This window comes from Lolium perenne, chromosome 5 (assembly GCF_019359855.2).
Source record: "Lolium perenne isolate Kyuss_39 chromosome 5, Kyuss_2.0, whole genome shotgun sequence".
NCBI classification, from domain to species: domain Eukaryota; kingdom Viridiplantae; phylum Streptophyta; class Magnoliopsida; order Poales; family Poaceae; genus Lolium; species Lolium perenne.
Window position 1 is genome coordinate 83,478,120 of NC_067248.2, and position 8,041 is coordinate 83,486,160.

Consider the following 8,041-nt stretch of genomic DNA (forward strand, 5'->3'; position numbering starts at 1 on the left):
ACTTTGATGCTTTTATCTTTGACAATCACTACTTCTAGTATTTCTATGAACTCCAGAGGTACCTGGGCATTTATGTTTTGCCGATCAAATACGGGCAAGCGAGATACCACTTTATCATACTCTCTTATGAACATTGCAATCCTGCTTATATACATGATTCATGATGCTTATTATTAATTGTTGGTACCTCTCCATGATTGACATAGCTGTTGGATGATCTTATTTGCATGTGTCTCATTATGAACTGCTTGAGTATTAGCCATAGCATGAGAATATATACATCATATGAGCAAATGTGTTCGTGAAAGTTCTTTTATCGCTCAGTTGTTAACTGAATTGCTTGAGGACAAGCAATAAGCTAAGCTTGGGGGGAGTTGATATGTCCAAAACGTATCTACTTTCCCGAACACTTTTGCTATTGTTTTGCCTCTAATTTGTGTATTTTGGATACAACTAACACGGACTAACGCTGTTTTCAGCAGAATTGCTCTGGTGTCTCGTTTTTGTGCAGAAATCCATCTTTCAGGAAAAACCTCGGAATTTATACAGAAGGCCCTATTTTCCCAGAATATTGGCGGAGCCAGAAGGGCAAGCCAGGTGGGGGCACGAGGGCCCCACACACTAGGCCGGCGCGGCCTAGGAGGGGCCCGCGCGGCCCTAGTGTGTGGCGGCCTCGGCTGGCTCCCGACGCCCTCCTTCGGACTACTTATCGCCCTCGACCTAAAAACGCACGGAGAGAAGTCGAAGTCGCCAGAAACCCTCCAGAGAGCCGCCACATCGCGAAACTCCGTCTCGGGAGCCAGAAGTCTCCGTTCTGGCACTCCGCCGGGACGGGGAATTGGAGGAGATCATCGCCGCCATCACCACCAACGCCTCTCCATGGACCAGCCATGTTTCCCCCATCCATGTGTGAGTAATTCCCCCGCTGTAGGCTGAAGGGGATGGTAGGGATTGGATGAGATTGGTCATGTAATAGTCATAAGATTGTTAGGGCATAGTGCCTAGTATCTGTAGATGTCACTTTTATGATATTGTTGCAACTTGTTATGCTTAATGCTTGTCACTACGGCCCGAGTGCCATGATCTCAGATCTGAACATGTTATTGATTCATGAAGATATTCGTTGTTTATGATCTTACCTGCAAGTTGTATACACATGTCGCTGTCCGGAACCAATGGCCCCGAAGTGACAGAAATCGGGACAACCGGAGGGAATGGTAGTGATGTGAGGATCACATGTGTTCACGGAGTGTTAATGCTTTGCTCCGGTACTCTATTAAAAGGAGTACCTTAATATCAAGTAGTTTCCCTAGAGGCCCGGCTGCCACCGGCTGGTAGGACAAAAGATGTTGTGCAAGTTTCTCATTGCGAGCACGTACGACTAAATATGGAACACATGCCTATTGATTGATTAGTACTTGGATACCGTTTTATTATTATATGCAAATGCCCCTGTTTTGATTGTTATATGAGTTTCTCTCATCCATGCAACGCCCGTTCATCCGTCCCTGTGCCTACAGTATTTTAATCCTGCTGTTTACTATAATCACTACTGCTGTCTTTATTTCACCGCTGCTGTTATTTTACTATTCCTACTGCTATAAAACTGTTACTACTGATAAACTCTTGCGAGCAAGTCTGTTTGCAGGTGCAGCTGAATTGACAACTCCGCTGTTAAGGCTTACAAGTATTCTTTGTCTCCCCTTGTGTCGAATCAATAAATTGGGTAATACTTCCCTCGAAGACTGTTGCGATCCCCTATACTTGTGGGTCATCAACAGTTTTTCTCTAGCTGATTGCAGGCATGATAGATCTCCATCGCTGAAAATACAACAAAATACATTGAATCAGAAGAACATTGGGAGAAAAATCTTAAAAACACGAACTGGAAAACCCTAAATAAAATGGGGAAATCTAGAGAGAAACAAAATCTTACATCAATCTAGGGTGCAAACTAGAAAAAAACGAAATGCAGAAGGACAATCTACTTCAGCGTATGAAGAAATGTAGAGAGGATTGGAGAAATTCGGAGAAAAATCCAGAGGAGGAAGAATTGCGGTGTACGGTCACTCAAACTGGAGGGTGAGCTGTTTTCAGATTTGACCTAGGTGATGGTTTCTAGTGTCAACCGTCTTAGGACAACCAGTCTTAGAGGCGGTTTCTATTCATAACCGCCTAAAGGATATACTTGAGCAGATTGTAGATAGAGCCCGACTCTTGTCTAACCATTCTTAGAAGCGCGCGATATTCACACCTGACTCCAAATGTTTAGAGACGGACGCCTAAATCACAACCTTCTGTGGTTTTCTCGCAGAGTCGGTTTTGAAAAAACATGGGAGTAACTAGCTGAACTATCCGTCTCTAAGTAGCTAGTTTGTACTACTGTGTCTCATATGTTATAAACGTGGAGCTCCTATTGTGGATATATTAAATAGGTAAAACCACGATGTAGTCTAATACCGACAATTTCGGGTGGCCCACATATGGTGGTTGGGCCTATGGTCTAATTGGGCGGCCTAGTTGTTGATTGACAAAAGTGGAGACTTCAGCCCATGAGAAGCTAGCCAGATCCTTGTGGAGTAGGTTAGGCGGATCTGCGATGTGCACAAAAAGTAGTCAACGTTAGGATAGTCTTGTAGTGTCAGGGTAGGACTCCTCCATGTAAACCCTAGATCATGTAGCCTTTATAAGTCGGATCCCGATAGCACCTGAGGCAGAACTAATCTCATTGTTATTGTGCACTTGTTTCCCCTATAGTGAATTATAGCAGCACATAGGGTGTAGCAACCGTTGGGAGATCTAGAACTGGGTAACTCGTGTCTCACTGTCCCGGGAGCTTCCCGCCTTTCGCCAACCCGTCTCTCTCTCTTTCCGCACTGTGAGGTACCCTCCATGGCGCACTGGTCGATCACACAACGATACCCCCACCCTACCAATGCCCTCCACGCGTGCCTACTTTTACTAACCTATAGCTATTGATTGAAAGCTCAATCTTCTATCTCGCATTGCTATGCTCTCAAAATAGCCAATTCTCTCACATAACTAAAGCAACCCCGTAAAGCTTGGGGGAGTGCAAGTAGTTCGAAGCGAACACACCGCTACTGGCCAAGATCAGCCGATCGATGGACAAGAAAGAAAGAGCCGAAGTCGTTCACCATTCCATCGGTCGTAAGCTGCAACCAACATACTTCCATGTCCAAGTGATGCACATGCCCTCGGAGGAGTTCCATCAGCTGTTGTGCTTGAATGTTTCATGCGGGCATGGTGGGGTGGAAGAAGGCCAGGGCCCACAGAGAAAATCCATAGATTACAGCTACGGCGAGACCATGCAAATTCACTCCCAATAAAACTCTTCCACGAGCAAAATATGATCAACCCCAAGAGTCTATGGGTCTTAGATCATTACCAATGTAAACTAGATTATTGACTTAGTGCAAGTGGGAGACTATCGAAAATATGCCCTAGAGGCAATAATGATATTGTTATTACCATATTTTGTTGTTCATGATAAAATGCTTATGATCCATGCTAGAATTTTATTAACACAAAACATAGTACTTGTGTGGTTTTATGAACAACACCGCGTCCCTAGTAAGCCTCTACTAGACTAATCCGTTGGTTAATTATGGTTAAGGTTTCCTAACCGTACACATATGTTATCAATTAACAACGGGTTAATTTCATTAGAAGAAGGACGTGATGGACAAGAATTAACTAAGCAAACCAATAAGATCATGTCACTATGCTTAAATTGGTGTAGCTTTCCAATGTCAAGTATCCTAATCCTTAGACCATGAGGTTATGTTACTCCTGGGTACGGGAATAATACTTTGGGGACATTAACCATCACTTTGTTATTGAGTGATCATAAATGTGTCTTTTAGGTATCTCAGAAAGTACTTGTTGACTATCATCTATCAAGACTGAGATTTGTCCATCCACATGATGGAGAGACACAATTAGTGCCTGCTTGGTAACACACATATATATTGCTTGTAAGCACGTTACTAATGAGTTATCCATAAGATAATGTTGTATTACTGTCCAAGTAAAGAGTACTTGCTATCAACGATATTGAACTAGGCATATGGTGATACCGATGATCCAATTCCGGCAACTAAAATATTGCAAGACAAAGGGAATGTAATATGGGATTGTCTGAATCCTTGGCACTTGTGGTGACCCGGCATACCACTGCATGGTGTAGTATGCAAGTCTGATATAACACCAATGAAACACCGTTCCACTAGTATTATATCGCTCAGAGTGGTACAACAGAAACATATGCGGGTCCAAGGCATGTCTATAGAATTACACACAGACTCTGTTACATAAGATCATCACAGCCTCCTACTTTACAATGAGGTAAAACTGCAAATAAACTCCAGAAGAACGACTCGTAGTCTAATCCTATCACGAACTCTACTTGTAGAGTATTTAACTAGCTATATATAGAGGCTATGAATAGACTCTAGCTAAGTAGGAGCTAAGTTTAGGAAGCTAGTTCCCTTCTATTGCTAATCTAGGTTTTCTCCTTGTTGGATGTGGTGTTTGACTGCTCTGACAGGGTCCTGTCCCTTGAAGTAGTTGTTGACTCCTCGGTCTTCGAGTTGCACTGTAGATCCTCCTTCGGTGCCTCCATATCTAAGCAGGGGATTTAAGAGTGGGATGAGTACGAGCGTACTCAACAAGTTCATTATAGGAAAGAGGTGTTTAATGCACTAGCTACCGTCAAGGACCAGAAAGTCCAAGACAATGCAGGTTTTTGTAATCATTTCTTCAAAAGGTTGCTTTTATTCTGAAGAGCTATGTCCGTCAGCCTTCACCGGTTGACTAGAACTTCATGGAGTTCCTTTCCGACAACGTTCGCAGTTCCATATCCCGGAACCACAGTTCGTTACACTCTGCAGAGGTGTGTTGCTTTACCCATAAGAGATCTTAACCTTGGTGCCAACCGGGCTCGAGTTTCCCGTCCACACTTCCTTTGGTGTGAGGCCAGGTATAAGGTCATAGCCAATCATATTCCTCCGCTACCTCGCACACCCACCCTTTGTTGCATACCCCGACCCTGGGTCCTCGTCGGTCCTCTTATTCCCACTTACGGGTGGACCCCGACCACGACAACAGTTTTGGGCTCTTACCATGAACTCCTTCGCCGGTAGCTGCAACCCATCATAGACCGCAATAACCGTGGGGAACTTATGGCTTCCCCAGCCTACCGCTTGCTCTTCGGGCAACAAGTGTACTACGGACAAAGCCGTGGGGAACTTTTGGCTTCCCCAGCCTACCGCTTGCCCCCGACAGAAACAAGTGTCTACGGTAAAGCGCGTCTGTTGATGTACAAGAGGTGGAAATACAATTGACTATACCGTCCCACTCCATATCTTATGGTTAACACGGGTATTACGACACAAGAATCACTGGACGACATTTGTTGTTTAATCCTAGATGGATATAAACCCTTGCAATGGAACCTCCACCATATCAACACAATCCATGGTTCCATTTCCCACCACATAGTCATATTCATAGTTATGAAAATAGTGGTTTTGCTTTTCATGCAATAGTGATAAACATAGTACTTTGCAAGTAATTTGGTAAAAATACTCAAATGACATGAGCAAGTGATGAACTTGCCTTTCTTGACTGCAAGATTATGCAGGCAATGTCTTCGGTGCGCAATAACTCCAAATTATGAAATAGCATCATCGTCCGGTAAGGACGATGTTTAAAGGATTGGCAAGGATGCAATAGCATAAGTATGAGATGCAATCGCTCTAAACGTGAACTAACCCCGATGATTTAGGATTAGTGAGTTGTAGTGATTTGTTTAGGGTGTGTTGCACTTTTAAAGTGATTCACAAACAAGGTTCTTATTAAGGTTGCTTACTTGATATCATAAGCAAGTAATGCAATACATTACAATAATAATATTACTAGCACACAACAATAGCATTTGGTATAATCATAACATGTAATGAACTGTTGTTGGTTTTAGTAATATATGGCATGGTTAATGGTTACTTATTATATCCTTCAAAAGAATAACTTTTGAAGAACATGTTCTTTAATAAAGAACAAGTATGACAATTGGGTTGGTGGGTTTCTAGAGTTTATTATGGTTCCAAATAGTTTCGGGAGTAAGTATTAGATGGATCCCAACAATGTTGGATTCATCAACACCTAGGGCTTGTAAGATTGAGTTAAGCCTAGGCATCCTAAGCAATTGTTTATACATAGTTGTTATCAAGGTTGATTCATCTTGCTGATTATAGCCAGTTAGGGTTTATAGGTCCTATAAGGCATGGTTGATGGCTACTCTTTATTTTCTTCAAAAGAATAACTTTTGAAGAACATACTTCTTAAGTAAGAAGAAGTATTACAATTAAGGTTGAGGTTGTCTAGGATTAGCTATTGGATTTCTAAGTAGAGAATGGTTGGTTCCTAAATGGGATGGTTCATAAGTATCTCACATTAGTAGGGTTAAGTGGAGTATGGTATGTAAGGTAAACATCAATCATGGTTACTATTAGGGTTCATCACAATGGGGTGATGCTTAGCATGGTTAATTAAGGTTGATATCTCTAAGTATAGGATCTAGGGTTTGCTCTTGGTTAACCCTATTTGATCATTTAGGTCTAATGAAGATGAACATATGGGATACCATTTTATTAGTGGTAGGTCTCTATTATTTTATGAAGATATGACAAGTATTTAGTTGCTACTATGGATCTATGGATGCAAAGTAAGTATCATGATCATATGTTCTAACCTAGGGTTTAGGTTTAGAAGCTCATTATGGTTCACATAAAATAATAAGGCTAGGGTTTGGTTCATAATTGAATTAGGGTTTTAGGGTTTCATATGAAATGATAGGGTTATAATATCATTCAATATGGAGTTAGGGTTTGCTATTTACCATATAGTTCTATGATTACTAACTTCATTAACAAGTTGAAGTTATTAACAACTTTGAAATAAAAATAATATTGGATTGGACATTTTATTGTTTTTAATGAATTAATAATTAAGGTAATTATTAATTAGGGTTTAAATCCCTCTATTAAGGATTTAATAGGATAATAAATAAAGAAAATTAGTTTTAATGTTTTCTTTATTTACTTAATGGTTTTTAATAAATTTAGATGTTTTTCATAATTATTGAATTTTAATTGAATTAAGAATTAGAAATAAAGGCTTAAATAATAAGTATTAAATAATTAAATTTTATTTAAAAATAAAAATTTCATATTATATTTTTATTGAATAGAGTTTATTTTTTTGAACATTTTAATATCTCATTTAAATTTTTCTTAGTTAAGATGAATTTTATAAATTCATTTAAAGTTGCAGATATTATTGAATTGGAGTTAAAACAAAAGAAACTGCTAAACACACCCAGCTGATACTACCCGTGGTCACTGACCAGTGGGCCTATGGCCACGTCAGCCGCCATGGTGTCATTGACCGAGGTCAAAATTGAAACTATGGCCTGTGAGCTCACTGCCGGCGGGAATTGACGACGGCGGCGAGGCTTAAGACGATTTGCGGACGCGCGGTGATGGTCTTGCTGCTCTACGCGTCACGGGGATGCTAATGGTGGTGGCGCGATACATTATTGGTCGTCGGCGCTTGCCCGACGGCAAGGCCGAGCGACGGGGCTTGCAGGTGTAGGGATTCGTAGCATAGAAAACAAAAAATTTCCTACTGCAAGAACGAAAACACAAGCCAAGATCTAATCTAGTAGATGGTAGCAACAAGAAGATCATGAGACTAACCCTCGAAGATTTCCAAAGCCTAACGAGATTAGATCTCGTGGTGGATGTAGTCGATCACTTGCTGCTTGCAAAAGCGCGTAGAAGATCTTGACCGCTTGCAAAAGAGCGTAGAAGAACTTGACGGTGCCACAATCAGGCGGCACCTCCGTACTCGGTCACACCTACGGTGTTGATGAAGACGTTGTCCTCCTCCCCGTTCCAGCGGACAGCGGAAGTAGTAGATCCTCCTCAGAATCCCGGCAGCACGACGGCGTGGTGGCGGT